Consider the following 27,560-nt stretch of genomic DNA (forward strand, 5'->3'; position numbering starts at 1 on the left):
AGGAACCCGCTCTACCGCAGTACTCGCGGTCTTTTGTGCCCCCCTGGGCGCGTGATGGAGTGAGGCGCGGTCCACAGGACTTCTGGGAAGTGTAGTTTCCCCCGCTCGGCGGCCGCTCGCGATGTCAAACTGCGGCAGCGGTGGGGGGAAACCAAGCAGCAAACCAAAGGGTCCGGGCACGATGCTCTGAAGGTCCTGGTAAGTCTTGCCTTAAACTTGCCAACAGGAATTAGGAACCCGCTCTGCTGCAGTACTCGCGGTCTGTTGTGCCCCCCTGGGCACGTGATGGAGTGGGGCGTGGTCCACAGGGATTCTGGGAAGTGTACTTTCCCCCACTCTCATCCGCTCGCGATGTCAAACTGCGGCAGCGGCGGGGGGAAACCAAGCAGCAAACCAAAGAGTCCGGGCACGATGCTCTGAAGGTCCTGGTAAGTCTTGCCTTAAGCTTGCCAACAGGAATTAGGAACCCGCTCTGCCGCAGTACTCGCGGTCTTTTGTGCCCCCCTGGGCGCGTGATGGAGTGAGGCGCGGTCCACAGGGCTTCTGGGAAGTGTAGTTTCCCCCGCTCGGCGGCCACTCGCGATGTCAAACTGCGGCGGTGGCGGGGGAAACCAAGCAGCAAACCAAAGGGTCCGGGCACGATGCTCTGAAGGTCCTGGTAAGTCTTGCCTTAAGCTTGCCAACAGGAATTAGGAACCCGCTCTGCCGCAGTACTCGCGGTCTTTTGTGCCCCCCTGGGCGCGTGATTGAGTGGGGCGTGGTCCACAGGGCTTCTGGGAAGTGTTGTTTCCCCCACTCGGCGGCCGCTCCTGATGTCAAACTGCGGCAGCGGCGGGGGGAAACCAAGCAGCAAACCAAAGGGTCCGGGCACGATGCTCTGAAGGTCCTGGTAAGTCTTGCCTTAAGCTTGCCAACAGGAATTAGGAACCTGCTCTGCCGCAGTGCTCGCGGTCTTTTGTGCCCCCATGGGCGCGTGATGGAGTGAGGCACGGTCCACAGGGCTTCTGGGAAGTGTAGTTTCCCCCGCTCGGCTGCCACTCGAGATGTCAAACTGCGGCGGTGGCGGGGGGAAACCCAGCAGCCAACCAAAGGGTCCGGGCACAATGCTTTGAAGGTCTTGGTAAGTCTTGCCTTAAGCTTGCCAACAGGAATTAGGAACCCGCTCTGCCGCAGTACTCGCGGTCTTTTGTGCCCCCTGGGCGCGTGATGGAGTGAGGCGCGGTCCACAGGACTTCTGGGAACTGTAGTTTCCCCCGCTCGGCGGCCACTCGCGATGTCAAACTGCGGCAGTGGTGGGGGGAAACCAAGCAGCAAACCAATGGGTCCGGGCACGATGCTCTGAAGGTCCTGGTAAGTCTTGCCTTAAGCTTGCCAACAAGAATTAGGAACCCGCTCTACCGCAGTACTCGCGGTCTTTTGTGCCTCCCTGGGCGCGTGATGGAGTGAGGCGCGGTCCACAGGACTTCTGGGAAGTGCAGTTTCCCCCACTCAGCGGCCGCTCACGATGTCAAACTGCGGCAGCGGCGGGGGGAAACCAAGCAGCAAACCAAAGGGTCCGGGCACGATGCTCTGAAGGTCCTGGTAAGTCTTGCCTCAAGCTTGCCAACAAGAATTAGGAACCCGCTCTACCGCAGTACTCGCGGTCTTTTGTGCCCCCCTGGGCGCGTGATGGAGTGAGGCGCGGTCCACAGGACTTCTGGGAAGTGTAGTTTCCCCCGCTCGGCGGCCACTCGCGATGTCAAACTGCGGCAGTGGTGGGGGGAAACCAAGCAGCAAACCAAAGGGTCCGGGCACGATGCTCTGAAGGTCCTGGTAAGTCTTGCCTTAAGCTTGCCAACAAGAATTAGGAACCCGCTCTTCCGCAGTACTCGCTGTCTTTTGTGCCCCCTGGGCGCGTGATGGAGTGGGGCGTGGTCCACAGGGCTTCTGGGAAGTGTAGTTTCCCCCACTCGGCGGCCGCTCGCGATGTCAAACTGCGGCAGCGGCGGGGGGAAACCAAGCAGCAAACCAAAGGGTCCGGGCACGATGCTCTGAAGGTCCTGGTAAGTCTTGCCTTAAACTTGCCAACAGGAATTAGGAACCCGCTCTGCCGCAGTACTCGCGGTCTGTTGTGCCCCCCTGGGCGCGTGATGGAGTGGGGCGTGGTCCACAGGGCTTCTGGGAAGTGTAGTTTCCCCCACTCTCATCCGCTCGCGATGTCAAACTGCGGCAGCGGCGGGGGGAAAAGAAGCAGCAAACCAAAGAGTCCGGGCACGATGCCTGAAGGTCCTGGTAAGTCTTGCCTTAAGCTTGCCAACAGGAATTAGGAACCCGCTCTGACGCAGTACTCGCGGTCTTTTGTGCCCCCCTGGGCGCGTGATGGAGTGAGGCGCGGTCCACAGGGCTTCTGGGAAGTGTAGTTTCCCCCGCTCAGCGGCCACTCGCGATGTCAAACTGCGGCGGTGGCGGGGGAAACGAAGCAGCAAACCAAAGGGTCCGGGCACGATGCTCTGAAGGTCCTGGTAAGTCTTGCCTTAAGCTTGCCAACAGGAATTAGGAACCCGCTCTGCCACAGTACTCGCGGTCTTTTGTGCCCCCCTGGGCACGTGATTGAGTGGGGCGTGGTCCACAGGGCTTCTGGGAAGTGTAGTTTCCCCCACTCGGCGGCCGCTCCCGATGTCAAACTGCGGCAGCGGCGGGGGGAAACCAAGCAGCAAACCAAAGGGTCCGGGCACGATGCTCTGAAGGTCCTGGTAAGTCTTGCCTTAAGCTTGCAAACAGGAATTAGGAACCTGCTCTGCCGCAGTGCTCGCGGTTTTTTGTGCCCCCATGTGCGCGTGATGGAGTGAGGCGCGGTCCACAGGGCTTCTGGGAAGTGTAGTTTCCCCCGCTCGGCGGCCACTCGCGATGTCAAACTGCGGCGGTGGCGGGGGAAAACCCAGCAGCCAACCAAAGGGTCCGGGCACGATGCTTTGAAGGTCTTGGTAAGTCTTGCCTTAAGCTTGCCAACAGGAATTAGGAACCCGCTCTGCCGCAGTACTCGCGGTCGTTTGTGCCCCCTGGGCGCGTGATGGACTGGGGCGTGGTCCACAGGGCTTCTGGGAAGTGTAATTTCCCCCGCTCGGCGGCCGCTCGCGATGTCAAACTGCGGCGGCGGCAGCGGGAAGCCAAGTAGCAAACCAAAGTGTCCGGGCACGATGCTCTGAAGGTCCTCGTAAGTCTTGCCTTAAGCTTGCCAACTGGAATTAGGAACCCTTTTGATATAATTATTTGTATATGTAATTTTGCATCCTTGAGTACTACTACTATATGAAGATAATAGTATCAGTGCTTGGGTGTGCTTCGGTGTATTTGTTGGACGTTGGGGTCTAGACTGCAGCTGCTGATCTAGCTGAACTTTTACCTAAGGTGGATGTGTAATACAGCGCCACAGGAGCACCCTAATAATTTGATAAATTGTGTACTTGATTGCTCAATTATAAAGATAACTGATGTACAGATGTGCAGATCCTAAAGCAAATCCACTTTGTGTTCACATGAAGTTTAAAGATAAGCAGAGTCAAAAAGCGCTAAAAAAAAACAAATTCGGAAAAATAAAAAATAAAATAAAAAAGGTTATAACTTTGTCGTTCATTAAGAACGGGATTAATTTGGAGTTGGAAAATCCATCAAAGTACGTGATCCCAAAAATGCAATTTGTTCCAAAAGGTCATCCCAAAAAGGGATGCCATACAACCAAATAGCTGGAAGGAACACATGTGTTCCTCATAATCCGATGCCTCCCAGAGCATACCTGGGCAACTTGTGTGATGAAACTCTGTTACAAGAGGTGCTGTGCAGCTGCACAGTTTTTCCAGTCAGCCAGCACTCCAAGCGCAGCCGCAAATGCCAAACGGCCATCCTGTGAACAGGCCTGGTCATGAGCCTCTAATGACCCATTAACAGATCAAAATCCTGATCAGTGCATGACATATTGGAAAGGCAAAAATCCAAAGCCCAACAGAAAGGGCATTGTTGGCAGAAAAAAAACAGATTGCACGCAAGTGAAGTAGGCAAAGCGAAAAGTTAGTCCATAACTCACGCTGAGCGTTGCTAATGGCAAGCATCCAAAAAGCTGCTGCATTCGGTCATGGTACAGTTGCAATTGACTGGGTCTGTGCAGCACCACAAGATGGGCAGCCATTGCGTAAGAGGAGTAGAAGTATTAGCACGCCAGCCACCAGAGCCATTAGTAAGGGAAAGCCTCCGAAGGTGCTGAAAAAAATTTAATGCATAAAGGCTGGTATTATTCCAAACTTCGTCTGAAAAGAAGTCACAAGGCCGGATCCAACAAGTTTTAAAAAATGAGCAAGGAATTCTGTATCAGACGCATTAAATATTCTATGTATCAGTTCTCCAATATGTAGTGGGAGATTCGTGTTCAGCAGTGGCTTAATCTCACGAGATGTTCTAGCCAACTGCAATTCGGTGGTCTCTCGAGCTGAAGTGAGAGCTACTTCTAGATGAAACAATAGCGCTTTGAGCCTACTTAATTTATTGAAATCTATTTTCAAAGTTGGAATGGAAGGCAAAATGGAACTATCTACAGCCTAGTATGGAGGTGGAAAAAGCACATTGCTACAACAAGTAACACGGTGGGAAACTGTTACTGTGTACAGGATGCCTGCCCGCAAGCCACAGCAATCGTTAATGTTCAAAATAAGATAACTGCCATTAGAAAGCAATGTGAGAGTGGGAACTATTTCCGGAACAAGCCAGATTAGGTGCGGACACATTACAAGCACCATGCAACTTTACTTGTTTGCAAACTAGGGAGTGTCCCACTGTGGAATCGCAGTCCTCCACTGTTAGGAAAACTTCCATATCCTCCCAATGACATCTGTAGGTAAACAGAAGGAACCATAATTCATGGAGGAAGGTACTACCCAAGGGTTCACGGCAGCTAATCAGGAAATGTTTGATGCAAGATTTAAATTGAAACAGTGAAAAGGGAAGAGAGATAACGCCATGTGATTCATGGCGTTATCTCTCTTCCCTTTTCACCATACAGCCAAATTGGTTTCCGCTACAGAAAATGGCAAGTGTTCTAATTGTTCAATGTGTAACAGTGTGTATGTAGCATCTTTCATGGGTATGAATCTCTGTTTATCAGTTAGATGAAAAGGTAAAAACAAAGCAGAAGCATTCAAATAAGCCCTTGGTATATTTTTCCCATTTTGAGCGTCTGTAACATCCATGCGAATTGCATTACAGATTGTAATTGATTTTGACCATGATATAAAACAGAAACATAATTTTGAACAATATCAATTACAGATAAAACAATGTTATCTAAAGTATAAATGTGGGAAGACAGTGTATTTAGGCTATTATCGACTACTGCAAGAACCTTCTCCAAATTAGTTTTGTCAACGGGTTGCTGCCTCAATGTGAGAACATTTCGATAATTCATTGTATGTTGCATAGTTAAATCCTTTTGATCTGGCAGATTTAGGACCCAAGAGAAAATCAGCCAAATTGATGTCGCTAGACAAAAGTGACAGGTGTTGTTTGACTGACGGCAGAGTCGAATGTTTCAACTATTGTTGACACAATTTTCCCACTGAATGTGTGTTGACTGAGTGTGAATGTGGGTATCGGGGATCAGGTCTAGTTTGTGTAAAAGTGGGCGTCACATTATAAAAACGAAGGTGAAAAGCATTAGAATTGGTTTTCCAGAACAACCATCCTGAAGGGTCAACATCAGAGATAGTGAAACTGCCATTTTGAAACATAGCTTGTAGGACATCTAGGGCCAGATGTAGGAGCCCTAATACCGGTCGGAAACGGACGATTTTGGCCGTTTCTGACCGGTATTAGGGTTTTCAGATGTAGGGCATGCATTTACAGAATCGGTATTTTACCGATTCTGTATTTACCGATTCAGCAAAATTACCGAATCGGTAAATACAGACTCGGTAAAATACCGATTCTGTAAATGCAGATGTAGCTGGCACATGTCAGAGTGCCACAGGGCTTTAAGAATCGGTATTTTACCACCCAATCCAATTGGGTGGTAAAATACCGATTCCAGGTGTGCATGCACATCTGTGCATGCGCACCTGTGCCATGTGACACACAGACATGCCCATAGTGCATGTATGTGTGCTACATGGCACACGAGCCTGTAATTGGGGTGCCAGAGGGTGTCAAAGTGACACCCCCTGCACCCTTGCAAGAATAGGTAATTACCGAATCGGTAAATACCAATTCGGTATTCCACATTGATTCCTATGGGCTTCAAGGCCCATAGGAATCAAAGGAAGATACCGATTCGGTATTTACAGGATCGGTAAATACGGAATCTTAACGATTCGGTATTTACCGATTCTGAATTACCTACATTTCCCCCCCTCTAATTTACCTCTTCTTAAATACCGAATCAGTATGATTTGGTATTTTAGAAGTGGTAAATTAGAATTACCTACATCTGGCCCCTATTGTATAATTTGGGAATTGACACCAATTAACATATTCAGCCAATGACAGAATAGAAGGAGTATTTCTATCAGTAGCCAGGCTAAAACAAGTTGCTTGGTGTACTGTGTCATTTATAAACAATATTTGAGTCGGTATCAGACATGCACAATGCAAAGTCTCGGTTCCTTGCACATGCCAAATCTTAGAGCCCCAAATCGATTTTAAATCAATGGTATTTTTCCAGTGATCATAACCCTGTAAGGCCAAGTCATTTCCAAAACTGTTTGAATATAGTAACTTTGTGTGTGCCAAAATAAATTTAGATTGAGACAGCAATTTTAATTTAAAGAAATACGAGTTTGGATTGGAGGTGTTATAATCAGTGAAATAAATGAATTTATTTTTAGGTGTTTTTGAACTACCCTGTAAGAGAGTTGGGCAATGTTCCCACTGCATGTAATTAAAGTGGGTCTTAACGTGTTTGTTTTGTGCAAGAAATGGTGTCCATAATGTTGATAACAGAATAAATCAGCATAATTGGCAGTATTTAAATATAAGTCTTCAGCATCAAAAGCAGTATAATATTTCAAACCAGAAAAAAATGAATGTACAGCTGGTACATCCCAATCATCAGAGTGTATGTCCTGTATTACCACATCTCCTAAGGAAAAGCGAAACACGTATGGTATCTTAAGGACCTCCGTCGGACCATGAATTTCAAATGCCACTTTATCCCAAACAATGCCATCTGGTACTGCGAAAGCCAAAATGTTCACAAGGGCTTAATCAAGTTTCATGTTATGGGGTGATGTATGGGGAGCCAGGATACCATCGACCAACTTTACAGCAGAGTGTTCCGGCAAATAATAATCAATGATGAGGAAGAAGAACACTGTCACAAATCCAATCAACATAAAAAGGAAAATCAGGATAAGCACCAACCAGATGTATGTCCAATGTGGGACCAGGTCAGTCTTTCTGAACCACAGAAAAAAATGCTTGACCTTGACGGTGAAGGTGCCACAGAAGACGATGAAGAGGAGTCATAAGAGAAGCTTGTACATTCCTCAAAATAAGCGCTTGCACCTACGTTTAGTAAAGGAGGCGGCGCAGCATCATGTTGCAAAGGACTGTCTGGTACTTCAATATGGAACTCATCAGCAGGATAAGTATACTCAACGTCCACGTAGAAAGGCACTGTGGATGAAGGCACAGCAGGTAAAAGACTAGCTGGACTTTCCTTTTAAGCATCAACAACACAGGGATTATTTGAAGATGAAGGCCTCACCAGATTCAAGGAAATAGCGTTACATGAAATACTCAGAGCCACACTATTCAGAGTCGGCCAGATGGTGTAGTTTGACATTGTCAATTGAAATGTATCTGTTGTCTTTGCAACCCGACAAAGGAGGCAGTATCACTGTATGAGTACCCTTCAATCGAAGAACTGGGACTGGTGCACAATAAGAGGGGCCAAATTATTTTTTGTTCTCCAGCATTTCTCGTACTTGATCCCAAATCTTAGGACGCCGACTGGCGACAGGAATCAGCATTGCTGTGTCACTGGAAGAGCCGAAATGTTCAGTTGCATGGCTATCCATCAAATCCAGACCATCAAGGTCGGGCTAAAACATTTTGATGCCAAAGAGCATTTTGCTTAGGGTCCACCCACCCAGAGATCTCCTTGGGAGATTATTAAGTGCAAGTTACACCCCAGACAAATGGTCAAAGATTGCTTTAAGTCATGGTTTATTCGCTGCACTATAGAATTGCCCTTAGGCCTGTATGGAGACGAAAACTGCGCCAGCACCTCCAAAGACTTCATTGCTTTCTTGTACGCCTTAGAGGCAAATGCTGGACCTTTGTCCGAATGGAAGGTGCCACAGGCAAATGTCCCAACAAAGTCACGCAAATCTCTAATGATATTTTGAACTGCAGCACTGCGTTTTAGCCAAACCCAGTAGAATCAAGTACACAAATCAACTGTAAAAAAAATCTATTTACATGCAGTATCACAAGTCAATGAACCGCAGTGATCAAGATATATAGCCGAATGGCTGATTTGATATACATAGCTGTGTCTCAGGTGGAAGTGAAACAGTTGAAGGTTTGATTTGTTGACAAATGTCCCAAGAAAGCACATAACTACGGCTTTGTTTATATAAACCACGCCGCCAGTAACGTTGCTGTAGAATAGACACAGTTGCAGACATTCCAGCATGTGCAGAAGCCATGCCCTATGTGCTAGTATGATAAATGAAAATCTGCGGTTCGTGTTGGGAATCAGCAGATCCCCAACTGATGGAATTGAAGCCTAGGGAACCTGTTCGGGAGATAAATTATAAGAATATTTAGAAAGGAAGCCCTGCGGGTATGCAGTTCCATCCTTCAAGGCAGCTAAAGCTGCCAGGATCTCATTGTCTATCTTAGTCATGGACCTTGCAACTGCTGGAATGGAACACATGGCCACTGTAGATTTGGCTGCCTCGTCAGCCAAAGAATTACCAACAGCATATGCTCCCACATGCTGATGGCCAAGAGTATGAATAACCTGTGAGAGTGGTGGAAGTAGTTTAAGCCCCGCCACTCAAACCGATAGCATTTTATGCTTTATTGCGTGACCCTTAGAGTCTCGATAATCATTTTAAGACCAAAAGAATACGTCATTATTAAAAGACTGGACACAGTGGTAAGAATCGCACACAATAAGAGTATTCACATAAGGATCGGCAAACTCAAGAGCTAGAATAAGAGCACACAGCTCAGCTAAATGCACTGTACAGTCTCCAAGAGCTTGCGTATGCACAATCGAAGACTTAAATTCACCATTTACAATTAAACCAGCAACAATGGCACAAGCCGTGGAATGAGTATGTTTGGACCTGATGGCCGGTTGAGCCAAGCCATCAGTGTAAAGGATACATGTATGCTCATCCAAAGGATGCAATAGACCATGGAGGAGGATGAACATGTTCGTACTTCTGCATCTGGTGAGAAGGATCAAAGATTAACTTGACATCAGCTGATGTCAAAGAAGTAGCAATCGAATCAAACAGCGATGTAAAGCCTTAGTGTTTGATAAACTTGCCTTAGTCACCGCTTCTAAAGCAGGGATAGGCAAAGCCATCAGAATGCATTTTCCCTGTGCCAGCGAGCATTCTTTTAGAATCACCATTTGGACTGCAGTCAAAATCTTTCCAACATTCGAAAAGCGCATTTCCGCTGCTGTGTACAAATGTGATTTATATGCAATTGGTACTGTGTCCCCTTCGTTGACCGTTAGGTACATGAAACCCACCATCCCTGGTACAATACGTATGACTAGTTCGTACAATTATCACGTGTCAACAAGAAGTCAGTCTCTAGCAGATCAGACTGCAAAGATGGTTGAATAGAGGTGTGTTCCGGTAACCAGTAGGCAGAAGTAAATGTAGGTTGTATCAACGCATAGAGCGGTTTGATAAGCTGGGCATAATCGGCAATGTATGTCCTCCTCAAATGTATAAATCCTAGCAGAGACTGAAGCTTCTTCAGTGTAGTGTAGGCTCTGCGCATTGGAATAATATACACTATAGATTTCACATAGGACTGGGTCAATATGTCTCTATTGAGTATACTAAACTTAATTGTGTGTGCCAGCTAACTCAGATGTCACTAGAAACTTTCTCAAGTAAACAAGAAGGGATTAGTCTCTGACAACCGCATAAACATGACAACTTTGTTTCCCCTAGAACCGGAACAATATCTTCAGAGTTGTGAAATGCTTCATTTCTACAAAGTTTGCACAGAAATAGAGAGACAGGCGTTTCAATAAAAGGGGTTTATTGCACAGTTTTCTTTCTCATGCAAGAGAGGTGACTGCTACAATCGTTAGACAGAATGCAAAGTATAATGCGTACAGCGTAAACAGTAATATAAAATGATACTGTAATAGGGGAAACAACCTTTACAACGCAACTTTTACTACGCACTACCATTACAACGAAACTTTTACAACGCAACATCCATTACAACGCATGCCATTACAACGCAACCATTACAACGCATGACACTACAACGCATACCACTACAGCGCATGTCATTACAACGCATAGCATTACAACACATAGTACCTTTACACTATCCAACACTTACCCTACTGTTGCACCCCCTGGAGTTAGAATAGTAATTTTTACCCCTACACTATCCAACACTTACCCTACTATTACACCCCCCTAGAGTTAGAATAGTCATTTTTACCCCTACACTATCCAGCACTTACCCTACTATTACACCCCCTGGAGTTAGAATAGTAATTTTTACCGCTACACTATCCAGCACTTACCCTACTATTACAGCCCCCTGGAGTAAGAATAGTAATTTTTACCCCTACACTATCCAGCACTTACCCTACTATTACATCCCTATGGAGTTGGAATAGTCATTTTTACCCCTACACTATCCAACACTTACCCTAATATTACACCCCCCTGGAATTAGAATAGTCATTTTTACACCTACACTATCCAACACTTACCCTACTATTACACCCCCTGGAGTTAGAATAGTCATTTTTACCCCTACACTATCCAGCACTTACCCTACTATTACACCCCCCTGGAGTTAGAATAGTAATTTTTACCCCTACACTATCCAGCACTTACCCTAGTATTACACCCCCCTGGAGTTAGAATAGTAATTTTTACCCCTACACTATCCAACACTTACCCTACTATTGCACCCCCTGGAGTTAGAATAGTAATTTTTACCCCTACACTATCCAATACTTACCTTACATGCAATGTAATGTTATGCGTTGTAATGGTATGCGTTGTAAAGGTAGTATGCGATGTAATGGAATGCATTGTAAACGTAGTTTTTAAAAATTCGTTATAATGGCATGTGTTGTAATGGAATGCATTGTAATGGATGTTGCATTGTAAAAAATGCGTTGTAAAGGTATGCGTTGTAAAAGTATGCGTTGTAACGTCATACATCCCTGTAATAGCATTGTCTATTGCTATGACTCATATAAAAATACATACATAAATAACACAGACTAAAAAACTCAACGGGTCCTTCTAAAATACGCCTACCCCAGTGTACCTACCCTAGGTCTAGTACGAGGGAAGAAATAGGTGTTGGCGTGTTGTCTTTAGCATAGGTTTAGTTTTGCCAAGAATTGTCAAAGGTTTCGCTAGGTTCTAATCAGTTCCATACCTTAGAATGAGAGAGGTTGGTATTTCTTTCTCAGGACTCGATTTCCCAACATCCCGCAAGGTGAGTTAGAAACACTGGAGCTGAATTCCTGGCAGGAGGATGACAGTTTCTGGTCAGTGCGTCAGCTGGAGAGTTGGCTTCCTTCAGCACTTGCTGTAGCGAGCTGTGTCATGCAAGTAGGTAGTCGAACTGCACCGAACCACCGTGCTTTGCCATAGCAAGTGTAGGTATATGTATACCTCGAAGGTGTTTAGGAATGCCAGTTTTGACAAAAAAGTCAGGCATATAAACGTCATGAATGAACCCCTAAGGAATAGATGTTCATGCATAATAAATGAGTTCTTGGAGAAATCAATATCCAAACTACCTTAAGAGTCTGGTTTTCCAAGAAATCGTTGTGACGTAGATGAACGGATGGAAGTAGCCATGCCTGTGTTTGGGTAGCATGGACTATGCCTAAATAAGGACTGGATTTCTATGCCTATATAAGGGTAATGCAAATTGTACCTATATAAGTGCATGAGTCAGGAAATTCATTTGGAATCTAAAATCAAATACAACAGTAGAAGGAGGTTGCAATTGTGCACATTTCACCAGAAACTGTGCAGGGCAGCTAGCCCCCACCTTTATTGTTGAGCTCGTAGCCCAAAAAGAGCACCGTCAAGCAAGTGATGTGTGATTTTGCAAAATTAAATTTGTATCCTTAGTAGGTAAACGATAATATAATTCTATCGACTCAGACTGGATGCGGTATCAGCTCGTCATCTGTCAGGTAAATATCATCAACGTATGAGAATGCATCAGGGACTATGCTGTGTAATAAAGCACAACACATGCAGCAAAAGCCCAGGGGTTGTTCTTATACCCCATAGGCAAGCGTGTACATTGTTTTCTGATATCCGAAGGCGGTAAATGCTGTTAAGTCACGGCTCTCTGGAGTCAAGTTGTGACTTTAGAAACCACTGGATATATCCAGTGTTGTCATATATATTTTACTAACTATGCTGTTCACTAGCGCAGAGCTGTGGATGTTCTGTACTGCAAATGTACGACTACGACATATATCAAATTTCAATAATCTAATACAATACCGGAAAAAGAGGATTATTCATTGGTGATATACAGGATTCAATCAACCCTTGATATTCCAATTGAGTCAGAATGTCACAAACAGGAGCTTTAGCTTCCCATCTGATTGGATATTCTGGTTGTGGCTGCGGCAAAGACTGAAATGGAATCTCGTGTGATGGTGAATCTCTGTCCCAACCCACTTGTTTATGGTACACTGCCGGGGCAAGGGCCAAAGCCCACTCTGCTGCATAAGCCTTCGTATGTTCCTCAGGGAGGTATAGAGAAAAACTCTGAAGTATCATGTCCTCCCCTCTAGAAGCGGCCAACATCAAAGGTGGAGGCCAATCCACCTCGGCCAACGAAATGTCATAGGAAGAAGGGAGGGTTTCCCAAAAAATGTTGTATTTGTACCCTGTAAATCACCTTCAAATTGGAGGACTATTTCATAGAGTCTATCCGGGGGAGCAATTTGAGTATCTGCTGTTTCTACTGTGATAAATGTATCAGTTGCTCTCACCTCCAGACAGGGAAGCAATGCCTCCTGTACTATGTTAACCTCTGCTGTGCTGTCAAGGTCTGATTCCTCAGGAACAGTTCTCCCAATATGCCCATCTTCTGGCAGTACCGTTTCTGTGTGAATATATATATAGAACAGGCGATTTTCTTGGAGAATTTTGCGTGTATTCGTCAACCGGCGCCAAAGTTATTCCAAATAGAATGTTGCGGATTCCCTTCAACCGCCAGTAGGTAATATATACCTACTGGCGGTCGTAGGAAATCCGCTCCTTCCCTGAAAGTTTCAGGGTGATTTGTGAAGCGGGGCCGAGAAAAAAGGGCGGTCCCAAAACGTGTTTTCTCCATGCAATTTTCCATAGGGACCTTTAAGACGGGCTACAGCCCGAACTGCTGAACGGAATTATACCAAATTTGGCAAAAAGGTAGAGTTCGGTTCGCAGATTACACTTTTTGTTAAATGGTGTAAATCCGTTCAGTAGTTTCGGAGAAAATCTAAAGTAAAATCATAGATATATCTATAGACGAAGTACCGTACAAGTACTGTCCGAGGATGGTATGCGTACCATTAGGAGCACGAGCTGCATGCTAATTGGCTGTCGACTGTCTTTCAACACTCCAAACCAGGAAGTGTTGGCAGCCATCTTGTGCCTCGGTAGAAGCTAAACCAGAAACCTTTGTTCTCGTTCAAAAAAGGTTCGAACCTCAAGGATCGTTTAGTTCATGCATTTGAGACAAAGGATCAGAATGTGGTTGATCACATGAGACAATTAATACCAATAACAGGTCACTATAAATGCAGTAATTGTGCAGCTTGTTCCACCACCAAAGATACCAAATCTGTCACACTTAATGGCCAAAATGACATCATAAGCCATTTTTCAAATTGCAATACCACAAATGTGGTATATTGCATTGAGTGCCCCGGTTACCTGGTATATATAGGCAAGACCACCCAGATGATAAAAAAATTGATTCTCCAACACCAATCAAGGATACGGTGTAGAGTTGAGAATGCTCCACTGGTAGAGCATTACATTAATGCAATGCACACAGAAAAGGAAATGACCTGTACAGTCATACAAGTGGTAAGGTCAACCATTAGACAGTCCAATGTGGATAATATCTTGACCCTTAAAGAAAATCGATGGATGTATATGGCCAATAGTGTAAAAGAAGGTCTTAACTCTGCAACAGAGTGGCATTCTTTGGCATGTATCAACTAGAGTAATTAGCTCTCATAAATATGGATCTGTACATTGTACCATAGTTAAAACACTATGGGCCAGATGTAGGTAAATCCGATCTACCGACTCTTAAATACCGACTCATACCGATTCGGTATTTAAGAGTCGGTAAATTGGAAGGAGGCAGATGTAGGTAAAAAATTACCGAATCTGTAAGAGTCGGTATTTACCGATTCTATAAATACCGAATCTGTATTTCCCATTGATTCCTATGGGCCCATAGGAATCAATGGGAAATACAGATTCGGTATTTACAGAATCGGTAAATATCGAATCCTGCAAGGGTGCAGGGGGTGTCACTTTGACACCCTCTAGCACCCCAATTCCGGACTTGTGTGCCATGTGGCACACAGACATGCCCTAAGGGCATGTCTGTGTGTCACATTGCACAGGTGTGCATGCACAGATGTGCATGCACACCTGAATTCGGTATTTTACCACCCAATAGGATTGGGTGGTAAAATACCGATTTTTAAGGGCCTGTGGCACTCTTAGGAGTGCCACCTACATGTGGTTTTTCCGAATCGGTAAATATACCGATTCGGTATTTTACCGATTCTGTAAATTTACCGATTCGGTAACTTTACAGAATCGGTAAAATATAGGCCCCCTACATCTGGAAACCCTAATACCGGTCGGTAACGGCCGAATTCGGCCATTACCGACCGGTATTAGGGCTCCTACATCTGGCCCTATATATTACTCATTGTTCACTTGAAACATAGATGCATTTAAATTGTGAGTGTTACCACATTATGGTGAGCGAGAGTCGTCCTATAAGATATATGTGACTTACTGTATACATTTTCAAATGAGTTTAGTTGAAACAATCAGGTATCCATATAAAAGTGTTACAAATGACTGTGGGTACCAAGTATATCACAAGAGTAATTTCCATATGAAACTATTATTGACTAATGTTTCATGTATGAAATGGTGTTTTCTTCTCACTATTATTGGAAAGTGACAATACGTATGTTTTAATTTAATAGCAAATTTTCAATGATTATTTAAAAGTTATATATAAGTATAGCATGATTTGTCAGTTTCAATACTATGGGCATCAAGAACAGAAACGTTATTCCTTTTCCAATATTATATTAGTAACAATTTTACAGTTAAGTCAGGTTGACTCATTCAAGATGGCCGCCACTAAAATCTCTACCGTGTATATATACACGATGTCAGTCACCATAGTAACAGCTAATGTATGGTTTGCTTCCTTGAATAATAATACAAATTACTTCACATTTTTAAAAAAAAGATAATCAGTCCTAATAAGATTGTCATCAAGTATAGGAATGAGATTTCTCTGTTAAATCACGGAAGAGACATGTTGACTCACTCAAGATGGCCACCATTAAAACCCATACCGTATTTTTATACAATGCTAGTAATCATGCGAAAAGTTAACATTTGGTTTGGCTGGGAAAACAGGACCAATAGTTGAGCCTTTTTCTTTATTTTTAATATAAACTCTTTTCTGAATAACAATATTGTGATGAGAAATAGCAAATGCATACAACTACTTCCGGGGCATGCCCTTTAAAAACGCCGCTTCTGCATGCATTTTTGTGTATGCTGAACGAAGGATTGCCGCCGGTTCTAGCTACTTATTCGTCTGAGTCCAAGTAAGTCCAAAGGATTAGTTGGGGACTTGTTAATATATGATTTAACTGATCATGTAAGCTCTTCATGAATATTGAAATAGGTGAATGCTTGTGTTCTTAAAGGTTTGTCATGGATCGCTTTTGTAGCGAGTTTTGAAAAGAACATATTGTGTTTTAGTTTTAGTCAGTGGTATATGAGCCGCTTTTGGTACCTCAATAGATTCCAGCTACCCATTTGTCTGACTCCGAGTAAGTACAGTAAGGGGCTACGAAAATCGTTTGTGGCTGACAGAAAGGAGACTCACCAGCGCAGTCCACATCTGCACCAGGACCCTTGCTTGCTGTTTGGTGTTCCCCCGCTGCTGCCGCAGTTGACATCGCGAGCGGCCGCCGAGCGGGGGAAATTAAACTACACCACCCAGAAGCCCTGTGGACCACGCCCCCACCCTATCACGTGACCAGGGGGGCACAAAAGACCGCGAGTACTGCGGCAGAGTGGGCTACGAAAATCGTTTGTGGCTGACAGAAAGGAGACTCACTAGCGCATTCCGCGCTCTGCACCAGGACCCTTGCTTGCTGTTTGGTTTGCCCCCGCCGACGCCGCAGTTGACATCGCGAGCGGCCGCCGAGCAGGGGAAATTAAACTACACCACCCAGAAGCCCTGTGGACCACACCCCCACCCTATCACGTGACCAAGGAGGCACAAAAAACCGCGAGTACTGCGGCAAAGCGGGCTACAAAAATCGTTTGTGGCTGACAAAAAGGAGACTCACCAGAACATTCCGCGCTCTGCACCAGGACCCTTGCTTGCTGTTTGGTTTCCCCCCGCCGCCGCCGCAGTTGACATCACAAGCGGCTGCCGAGCGGGGGAAATTAAACTACACCACCCAGAAGCCCTGTGGACCACACCCCCACCCTATCACGTGACCAGGGGGGCACAAAAGACCACGAGTACTCCCGCGTCACGGGACGCGCGCGGGCGTCGCCAGGAGAAACCCAGGACAAGGGCGGGCCGTCTGCGGCCGTCAGAGACCGTAAGAGACTGGGCTGGGCCCCCCCTCTTTCATTGACTAATTCAGGAATTAGTAGAGTGGGTATTACATGTAGCAAGCTGTTGTATCCATATTTACTTAACTACATTGGTAGCTAAGTTGTAGTTTGCGCTGTTTGTGGTACCACAGTGTCTGATCCATTCTAGTTGTCTTTGCTTAGACAGATTTGGGTTCACCATCTAACTATGACGTCATCTCCCACGAAAGACAGGCACTCATTGATAGGAGGAGTTAACCAGCGTACAATGGATGATTCCTATTTAGGGTTAACTCTGGGACAGACAAGGAAATAGCTCTGTCTGAGCGACGGGCGGAGAGGCGTCGCTCGATCGAAAGTATTAAAAACAAGAGAACATCTATAGGCTCCCCAAAGATTACGATCTCCCCAATCCACAGTATTTCCCCCGTCATCGGGGACAATGAGGTAACCCTAAATATTAGTATTCCTCTACTCTTACAAGATAATACTCCCCCTCCAGTTGTAGTCAACACTCTGACTATAAACGACTCATACTTGAATAGCAGTCTGATTGCTGTCATAGAACCCTTGCCTGACACTCTGCCAACGCAAGTGGACTAGCCTATTATAGTAAAGGGAGCAGCAAAAATACAAAAAACACACAGAGCCCAAGGCCCACCACCCAAAAGAAGGAAAAAGAGGGGGGATTCTCTACTCACAAACAAGGTGCCTGGTAAAAATGTGGGAACCTCTACTAAACCTACCCCAATACATCTGTATCTACACCAATCCTGATGGACAAGTTAACACCCATCCAGTTAAACGACCCAGCTAGTACAAATCTATTGAGCAGCATAGAGCAATTATTAAGATCGTTCACGCTGCCACTAGTTGAGAGATTGAAGGGTTTAACCAGCCAAATGGAGAAGCTAGAAAGAGATTTAGGGGACATCAATTTGGCAATTAAAGATCCCCCTAAACATGAACTAGTGCATAATCCCCCTGTACCACCATTAAATACAGCTGCCCAGAAGGGTACCAAAACCATGTCCTTGCCTAAACCGAAACCCCGTAAAATATTACCCACTAACACTGAAGCGATGAATAGTGGGAATAAGGCTAAGCAGATACAAGAAGGGGCAATCTCAGACAAACCAGGTAATGGACCACTATTACATGCACCCACAAATACAAATACTTATAAACCCATTGAGCAAGATAAAACTACTAGGACATTCCCAGCAAGGAAACTTAGAGTAGAGCTGCCCCCAGAAGCGGCGCCATTTGTTGCAGTCCTGACCGGGGTACCAGCACTTGTGGATGGATGTGTAGAAGATCAACGTGGGCTAAAAAACAAAGTCATACACTGGCTGAGGCAGAACTGCCCACTTCCATCACATATAAACGGGGCAATACTTAATGTTAGACGTTTAGCCTGGCTGGGGAAAAGAATTAAGGATTTAGAGGGTGACATTGTCATCATAAATTTCCAAGATGACAGAGTTGTTAGGCACATCATGAATGAGTTTCCACAAAACATAGGTAACACCATCACTATACGTGATCTAACTTATTTTTATCCAAGAGGAGTAGTTGCCCCGATACCTAACCGTAGGCGTCTGAGTTATCAACAGAACAATCATGCAACCACCTTATTCCGGCATCAGAACATGGGTCATGGGTATTTTACTCAGAGACAGAATGGTTATTTTAGACCCACTCATTACCATCCCCAGAACAACCAAGCAACCCCATCATACTGCCCCGGAAATTTTGGCTTTGGGCCAACCAACCAGAGGCAGGAGGATTACCCAAGACCACCCGTGTTCCAGCAAGGTGATTATTATAGGCCCACCTTTAATCACTTTGCAGCATTAGCGGACATGGAGGGTGTTGACTGACTCTGTTCAGGGGATATAGCAGATACAGCTGATAATCTTGCTGCTGGAAAGGGCCCCAGCAAAATTGTAAAGTTACCCATAACCCGCAAGGTCTGCGTTTCCCCCCCAAAGCTTAACGATCCCCAAAAACCAGCGCATGTTTGTATGAGCATAGATAAGGGGCAACTAGCCAACATACAAGCCTCAGGCAGGGGAGACACAAGGGGTTAGGTGGTCAACGAGGCAGGCAGAATGGTGTCTTGGAACATTGCTGGCTTGGCCGCTAAAATTAATAATAAAGAATGGTGCCAGTATATACACCAATTCCCCATAATCTGTTTACAGGAAACCTGGGCTGTTGACAACCACTCATTACATTTACAGGGGTATAAATGTTTTTTTGTTCCAGCAAGGAAATCTAGATCAGGCAGGGCAATGGGTGGGCTAGCGGTATATGTGGATCTGAATCTCCCGGGTATATGGTCAACTATTAATTGCCACTCTCATGATATCCAAGAGGTGCGGCTCAAGGGTAAAGGATTTAATCAGACAATACTGAATGTGTATAACAATGTGGCGGGGGGGGGTGAAATGCTCTGATATGGGAACTGGAGTATAGACTTTACCAAGTCCCCACCCGTAAAACCAAAATTCACACCCCAAATAGCATAATCGTGGGGGATTTCAATTGTCATCTTTGCCCAGCTCTTTTCCCAATAGACTCGACATGGTCGCGATGCCCAAAGGACACCGGGGCTCACTTTGAGTATACCATAGAAGGCGAGGCTTTAACAAATTTATTATTAAACCAGGATCTGGTCCACACCTTAGATATGGTGCTTATGTTAAAGGACGAGACCCTGCCACCTACCTTCAAGGGGAGAGGATGCTCTTCGTATATCGACTATATCATCATCACAAGGACTATTATAAATAGAGTCTCTAGGGTAGGCATAGAATGGAACCCGTTTAGTGACCATAACCCCCTGATGTTGGATATACTATACCAGCCTGCCCCAACTAGGGAAAAGTTTGTAGCGGTTTCTGAGAGGGTTATTGACCAGGGTAGATGCCTAAGGTGGTCTAAGATCAATGGGGAAAGGTTTTATGAATCACGCATTGAGAAGGGGAAAATACCCATTGAGGCATGTTTAGATCAGAGAATTTAAGGGAGGCAACTACTCACAGCATTTGAACAAATAGCACACCTGGTAGATGGGTTGTTAAAGTCTACAGCCCCAGTAAAAGAGACTGATAGCCATCCGCGATGGTTCGACCGAGACTGCTCCAAAGCCCTGAGGGATCTCAAAGACAGTATTAAAGCAAAGCCCAGGGACGCTCCTCGGGTTATGTCCTACAGGAAAAAATATAAAAGTGAGTTGAGCAGGAGGAAAAAGGTTTTACAAGCAGAAGGATGGGCGGACCTTAAAGAAGCTGGGGAAAAGAGGGACATGACCGAATTCTGGAAAATAATTAATAGACCCACATTCCAGGATGATTCGGCCCCCAAACTAGGAACGAACATCACGCCCGACATGTGGATCACTCACTACAGGGTTCTATACAACCATGAAACAGACACCCAGTACGAAACAGGGAATACAGATCTAGGTCAGCTTGTAGTTTTTTCCTTAAAGGAAATCAAGGCCGGGATCGAGGGGCTATCAAAAAACAAAGCACCTGGCCCAGACGGAATTCCACCTGACCTGTTCCACAGTTCAGTGGAATTATGGGCCCCTATATTGACGAGAGTCATTAACACTGCAATCCGTTGTGTCTTACCGCCCTCATGGTTTACTGCCACCATCGTCCCCATTTTTAAAAAGGGTAACAGGGACGACCCACAATGTTATCGCCCCATTTCCCTAATCGATGTTTCCGCTAAAATCCTGGGAAGGGGGATACTAAACCGGCTGTCTGAGTGGACAGAAACAAATAATATCATCTCAGACGCACAGTACGGTTTTAGGAGGGGTCGTTCCACCTGAACCTTTATATGATAGCAGCCAAATACACCATGGCTAGTGATGAATCCATTTATTTGGGGTTTATGGATCTGGCAGCTGCCTTTGATCATGTTAACAGAGGTAAGCTCTGGAACATGATGACCACCATGGGGATAGAGGTTGGCCTCATTAACATACTAAGGGAATTGCATAGCAACACATCTGCACAAGTTAGAAATAATATGCAAGGTGAATGCACAGACTCCTTCCAATGTAATAGTGGGGTCCGTCAGGGTTGCATCCTGGCGCCTTTTTTATTTTCTCTTTATATTAATAATCTTGAACAGCACCTTTTACAGTTGGGAGCCGACTTTCCACAAGTAGGGTCGCGTCATGTTCCTGTGTTACTTTACGCAGATGACGCGGTCCTACTCGGGCGCACACCAAAGAGTTTACAGATTTTAATGGATGGTTTTGTTTCCTTTATGGGTTCATTAGACCTTTCTGTTAATTTGAGTAAATCTTATGTTTTAACTGTTGGTAAAAAACCCTCTAACAAATGTATTTTTACAATAGGGAGTCATAAGATTGAGAAGGTTAAGTCATTCTCATATCTAGGCGTTTTGTTTGATGGGTTACTAAAATTTAACGCTCTGATAGAGGATCGTTGTCGCAAATTGATTGCCGCCAATGGGGCAATAGCTGGGTATGGCCGAAGGTTGGGGAGATGGTGCCCCAAACAGGTGATGATCCTATATAACTCAGTATGTTGCTCTAAAGTCACCTATGGGGCAGAGGTGTGGGGCTTTGCTAACGTCTGTCAATTGCAGCGGGAGGAGAATAAACATCTACGATCCGTCCTGAAAGCCCCACATAGTGTAACAGCCTCAATAGCACACAGGGAGTTAGGGATCCCTCACCTTGAAGATTCGATAAAGGTTAAGCCAATTCTAGCCTGGTTAAAGCTCTGGACAAATCAAGAGGAGAGCCTAAGCAGGGAAATATTGAAGGATTGCTTGGGCAGAGAAAAATGGTCGCGAATCCCGTGGCTCAGCTATGTAAAATCTGTACTGGTAACTCTGGGCCTTGGGAATCTTTTTAACGACCCGACTGTGATCATCCCTCAGCACAAGACAACTGTTAAAAAAGCGTTTTTTGCACTCAGAGCCGCACAAAGAACAGAACAAGAAATGGCTAAAATTACAGTGGGTGCATACAACCTTGTAAAGACCACAGAAGGAATGGAACCCTATTTATATTTGCTACACAACGCACAGGAAAGGTTTTTGTGACCCGTTTTAGGCTCAATTTTTTACCTTATTTATTGTGGTCACCACTAGGGTACTCACCCACTATTGAGCAGAGGGGAACCTGCGGCTGCGACAATAGGTCTCCGCAGGATTCCCTTCATTTTGTATTAATATGTCCGTTTTATTCTGAACCCAGACGTAGATTTTTGGTAGATATTTAAAAAAAATCAAATATCAAATGTGCAAAAGAGGCTTTGATTGTTTTACAACAAGCTTCGGACCCACTAACATTGTGCTGCATTATTAAATTTATCAAAGTAGCTGCCCGATTAAGAGCAACTAGAGGGGGGGGGGGGTCATGAGAATTCTGTGATTGGTTTTAATGGATCATAATGTTTATTTACTTTACTGGGATTTTGTGGTTGTATTTACATTGGGTTACATGTTAACTTGATTGTTTGTTTTAAAAGGGTGAACTTAATGTATAATGATTGTTTGTACTTTTATGGTGATTTTTAATCATTGAATAAAGAAAAAAAAAAGTCCAAAGGATTAGTTGAGGACATGTGAGCATATGATTTAACTGATCACGTAAGCGCTCCATGAGTTTTGAAATAGGTGGATGTTTGTGTTACTAAGGTTTGTCATGGACTGCATTTTTAGCGAGTTCTGAAAAGAACACATTGTATTTTAGTTTTAGTCAGTGGTATATGAGCCGCTCCAGTTGCAAGACCTATACCGCATATTATGCATAACCTGTGAGAACTAAACCCTGTGGTTAGCTAACATTTAATAATCTACGGGCTATGAAATAGGGATTAGTATACAAATCTTCAAGCTGATATGCAGTCCATGTAACGGATTAATAAATACCTACTACCAATGGGGTTTTGATAATAATAGTCCATTACACCCCATGTTAGATAACAAAACTAGTTACATTTTTCTTTTACAATTCTAGATTATGTTATGGCTTATTTGAATTTCAACATGGAGTCATAGCTATAATGTTTTTCGATAAAACAAACTCAATTCAATTTTTTTTAATTATGTTTATTATGTTTTGGCTCTCAACAAGGGCCACATAAAATTGATTGATTGATTGATAAAACAAACTCCTATTTTGTTACAGATTTCTTTGTGAACATTAACAATTTGACTACTTGAAAGTGAGGAGTGCTAATTGAAGAAACCCTCAACTCAGGTCTTCTGTGGGAGACCAACGGGTAAACAAAAGATTGTTATACAAATTCTGATAACAAACAAGAATAACATGAACAAATTAGATCAATGATTTTAATTATACTTTCAGAAATTTGACTTCCTGCATTATTGATGGTTGGAGGAGCAGCGTGCCCCCTCTCTTGAAATCTGTCTGAAGTACAGTTTTCTAAGAACAATCTAATAGAAGTAAGAATTACAAAAAACTGATAATCTTAGGAATGGTATTAAAACATTGTTTTCCTATTTTCTCTCTATTGACAAAATGCTTCTGACCTTAATCATTGAAAATGTCAGATTTACCAATAGCGAAGTTGCTTAACTACACGGGTTATCGTTGTTATTGTTATAAACAAGTGATGTATAAAGAGAATTATATTTTGATTTATATATATTTTCTCCGTAGGGGTCTTATGTTACATTTTCTCATAGTCCTGAAGATGGTCTGAAGGAGTCACACCGAGAAGACCGAAACGTCAACTGTATCTCCCTAATCCTTGTTCTCAAGAGATATTTTAAGTGTATTGGTAGATTGATGTTTGCAACACAGCACTTAATATATATATATTCTTTGGATTGGTTGTTATTAGACATTTGAAATATAGGTTCACAATGAAGTGCCTTTTTTAGATGTCTATATGAGATTGATTTTTTCATTATGTATACCTGTCGGCGGCTTTCGACACCGTCCCTCATGAGGGTCTCCTCAATAGACTCCATGAGATCGGTCTGAGAGGGACGGTGTTGAACTGGTTTAGATCTTATTTAGATGGTCGCCGACAGGTGGTCTGGGCCCCCCCATACTCAGCCAAAGTGCCGCCTTTGGAGGTCAGAGTTCCTCAGGGGTCTGGGCTTAGCCCGACTCTTTTTAACATCTTTATGACCCCTTTGGCAGTGCTGGCTGAGTCATTTGGGGCTCAGATCATATCATATGCCGATGATACTCAGCTCCTTTTCACTTGCGGGAAGGGGGCTGAGTGCAACGAAGAGAGCATCCGTGGGTGTCTTGAGGCTGTGTTTGAATGGTTTCAGCGAAACAGCCTCAAATGTAACCCTGGAAAATCCGAGGTGCTCTTCTTCGGGTGTCAGGCTGACCCAAAGTGGCAGGATTGGTGGCCTGTGAACATGTCCCCGCCCACGTCCTCCTCTCAGGCTGCGAAGAATCTGGGGGTCAAAATTGATAACTGCCTGTCACTTAAGTCCCAGATCCTTGGTCTGACGGGCACCTGCTTTGGTCTCCTTAAAATGTTGCTCAAGTTCCTTCCCCTGCTCCCCCTTGCGCATAGGAAAACCACTGTCCAGGCTCTCATCTGTTCTAGGCTGGACTACTCAAATGTTTTGTATTTGGGTCTTCCCGACGGTCTTTTACAGAAACTTCAGGTGGTCCAGAATTCGGCGGCTTGGGCAGTCTTCGGTCTGCCTCGTCGCGTGAGAGCCTCGGACCTTTTACATTCTCTACACTGGCTCCCTATTCATACGCGGATTGTTTTTAAAACACTCACGCTGGCGCACAAGGCTCTCCATGCTATGGGAGCTGAATATATTCAGAAACGCCTTGCTTTTTACAAGCCAGCCAGATCCCTAAGATCGGAAGCTCTTGGTCTGGCCACGGTTCCTTCTGTTAGGAAAGCAAGGGTGGGGGGGGCGTTTTTTTAAACACCTGGCTCCCAAGCTCTGGAATGCCCTCCCTTTGTCGCTTCACGGTACCTCAAACCTGCTGGCCTTTAGAAAAGGCCTGAAGACGTGGCTCTATGGACAGTGATCTGCTGTTTCTTTTACGTTCTTCCCGCTGCCTTCTGTTAGTCTGCTGTGGGTTTGAAAGCACCTGGACACTCCTCGGAGTAGCCGAGCGCTATATAAGACACCCATAACATTAACATTAACAATAACTGAAAAACGTGACTTAATAGTGGGAGGAGCAATAAATTGATCCCATAGACTGTTAAGTAACCAAAAACTATATAAACCACACCCGTGGGATGATTAGTTTTGTTTCAGAGAATAAATACGGGCGAAGAAACTACGAACAAAGGAATGATTCGGAACTGCGGAAACATCTTCACATTATCTTTCATTTCCTCAGAGAGTACATATTTCTTATGTATATTTAAAAATACATATTACCGTATGTACTTTCCAGAGGAGTTGAATGAATTTCTACAGAGGATGGAAACAATATCGAAGAGAGGTAAATTATATGAATGGAAATATGGAAATATAGGTTATTTAATGAATTAGTATGTGCATTTCATTTCCAGAGAGGGATCATATTGTTAATTGGCATTTTAATTTATATTAAACTGTATGATCCTTCAACTGGAGTTGATTGACTTACAACCGTCAATTTTTTTTTTTTAGTATGCAAGTATTTCTTCATGATTGAAAAATGTACTAAAACCAAAACTCTGTATCTTCTAGAGTTAAATTGGGCTAAAAGTATTTATATTAAGTAGTGCTTTTCGCAAATTTCACTCATGAAGAATAGTAGGATTATCTTCGGAAGCACTTTTTAGAAAAAAGTAATATCATTATGGTTTAAAATGTCATGATTGGTAAATGTAATAATGACATGAAATGTACATGAAAAAAGATAGATGAAGTAGTGAGGGAGTGTTTGTCGTAGCACTTCTATTCTACTTTATCTGAAAGTAAAAGAAGCCCAAAAATGTATAAAAAGATGATGGGGAAACACTTATATAATGTAAACATAAGGAATGAGTGCTTATGATAAAATAAAATGAATGTGGTTGAACGCGTGATACTAATGAATGTAAAAGAATGTTTGCATTTCACCCATATGATGAATATAAAAGACTCAATAAAAATATTTTGAAAACATGAGCATTTTTCTTTCAAGGATGGTTTGAAAGTTATACATTTTATAAAAGAACATAGTACTGCACGCTAAAGGAGAAAAGAATCACTGACAGAATTTCGATTTCTAAAAAATCGACCTACTATAACATCGAGTCTCTAATATCGATAGCACTAATATCGACACCCTATACTTAACATGTAAACTACAATAATATCGAGCAAACTATATGGATGCACAAAAATATTGTCTACAGAAATATCGTTAGCATTATTTTCGAATACAATAATATCGACACTCAATACTACATATAACACACTACAATAATATCGATTACTAAAATTTCGATAGCACTAATTTCGTCCATATCAAAATATCGATAGCTAAATAATACTCCTTTTTTTATATATAACACCAATAAATCTATTATCTAAGTAATACACACATTTCAAATGACTTCACTAATGTATTTTCAAATTATTAAGTAACACTTAGTGTACAAAAATTTATTTTCGACAACTAACGAAATTTTTATATAAACTCGTTATAAACATACTTATTTAATACTTAGTACTCATTTTACATAATCTTAATTTATTACAAAAGTTTTTTTTAACATAAATATATCATTTCAATTCTTCAACATAAACTATTTAAGAAGATATATGTTAAATATTTAAGTTTAAAAAAATTCAAACTAACCAATAGTAACTCGTCTTTACATATCTGACAATCAGATAGCAAACTTAATTACACATAGACTATATAAACCAATCACAAACAGCCATACAAGTTGCAGGAAATATTCTTCGTGACCACATACTGCCAATTTTGGGAGCACCATCTCTATTCTTCTCTGCAAGAAAATTCGTCCTGAAAGTACAAGTAAGTAATCATATAGCTCTGTTACTAAATTCTAATGTTATTTTGCTATTACTTATAGACCAAAATTTGTAAACTAATTTTTTATTTCTTTATGTACTTTACCTTTAAACAGACTCTACAAACAAATAAAGTTATACTTCAACTTCAAGATACAGGACACTTTACATTTAAAAAAGGTATCTACATATGTTTAACATTTACTTAACGTTATTTGCCAATTATTGGCCTAATTTAAAACTCTACACTTTGTTTCTTAGCCTGTAAATCTTAATACATAGTGTGAAGCCAGAATATTTTGAGGAAAAAACGTTACAATGCTGTGTAAAAAATGTTTTCTTCCTGTTCTTAAATATGTTTTTGTGTGCTTTTACTCATAATACATATGTCATCCTCGGTTCTTTTTAGCAAATAAGTAACAATGCTTTATAACAAATGTGCATTATTTATATAACATATAAACGCATTAGTAATTT

This window comes from Lissotriton vulgaris, chromosome 9 (genome assembly GCF_964263255.1).
Source record: "Lissotriton vulgaris chromosome 9, aLisVul1.2, whole genome shotgun sequence".
Taxonomy (NCBI): Eukaryota; Metazoa; Chordata; class Amphibia; order Caudata; family Salamandridae; genus Lissotriton; species Lissotriton vulgaris.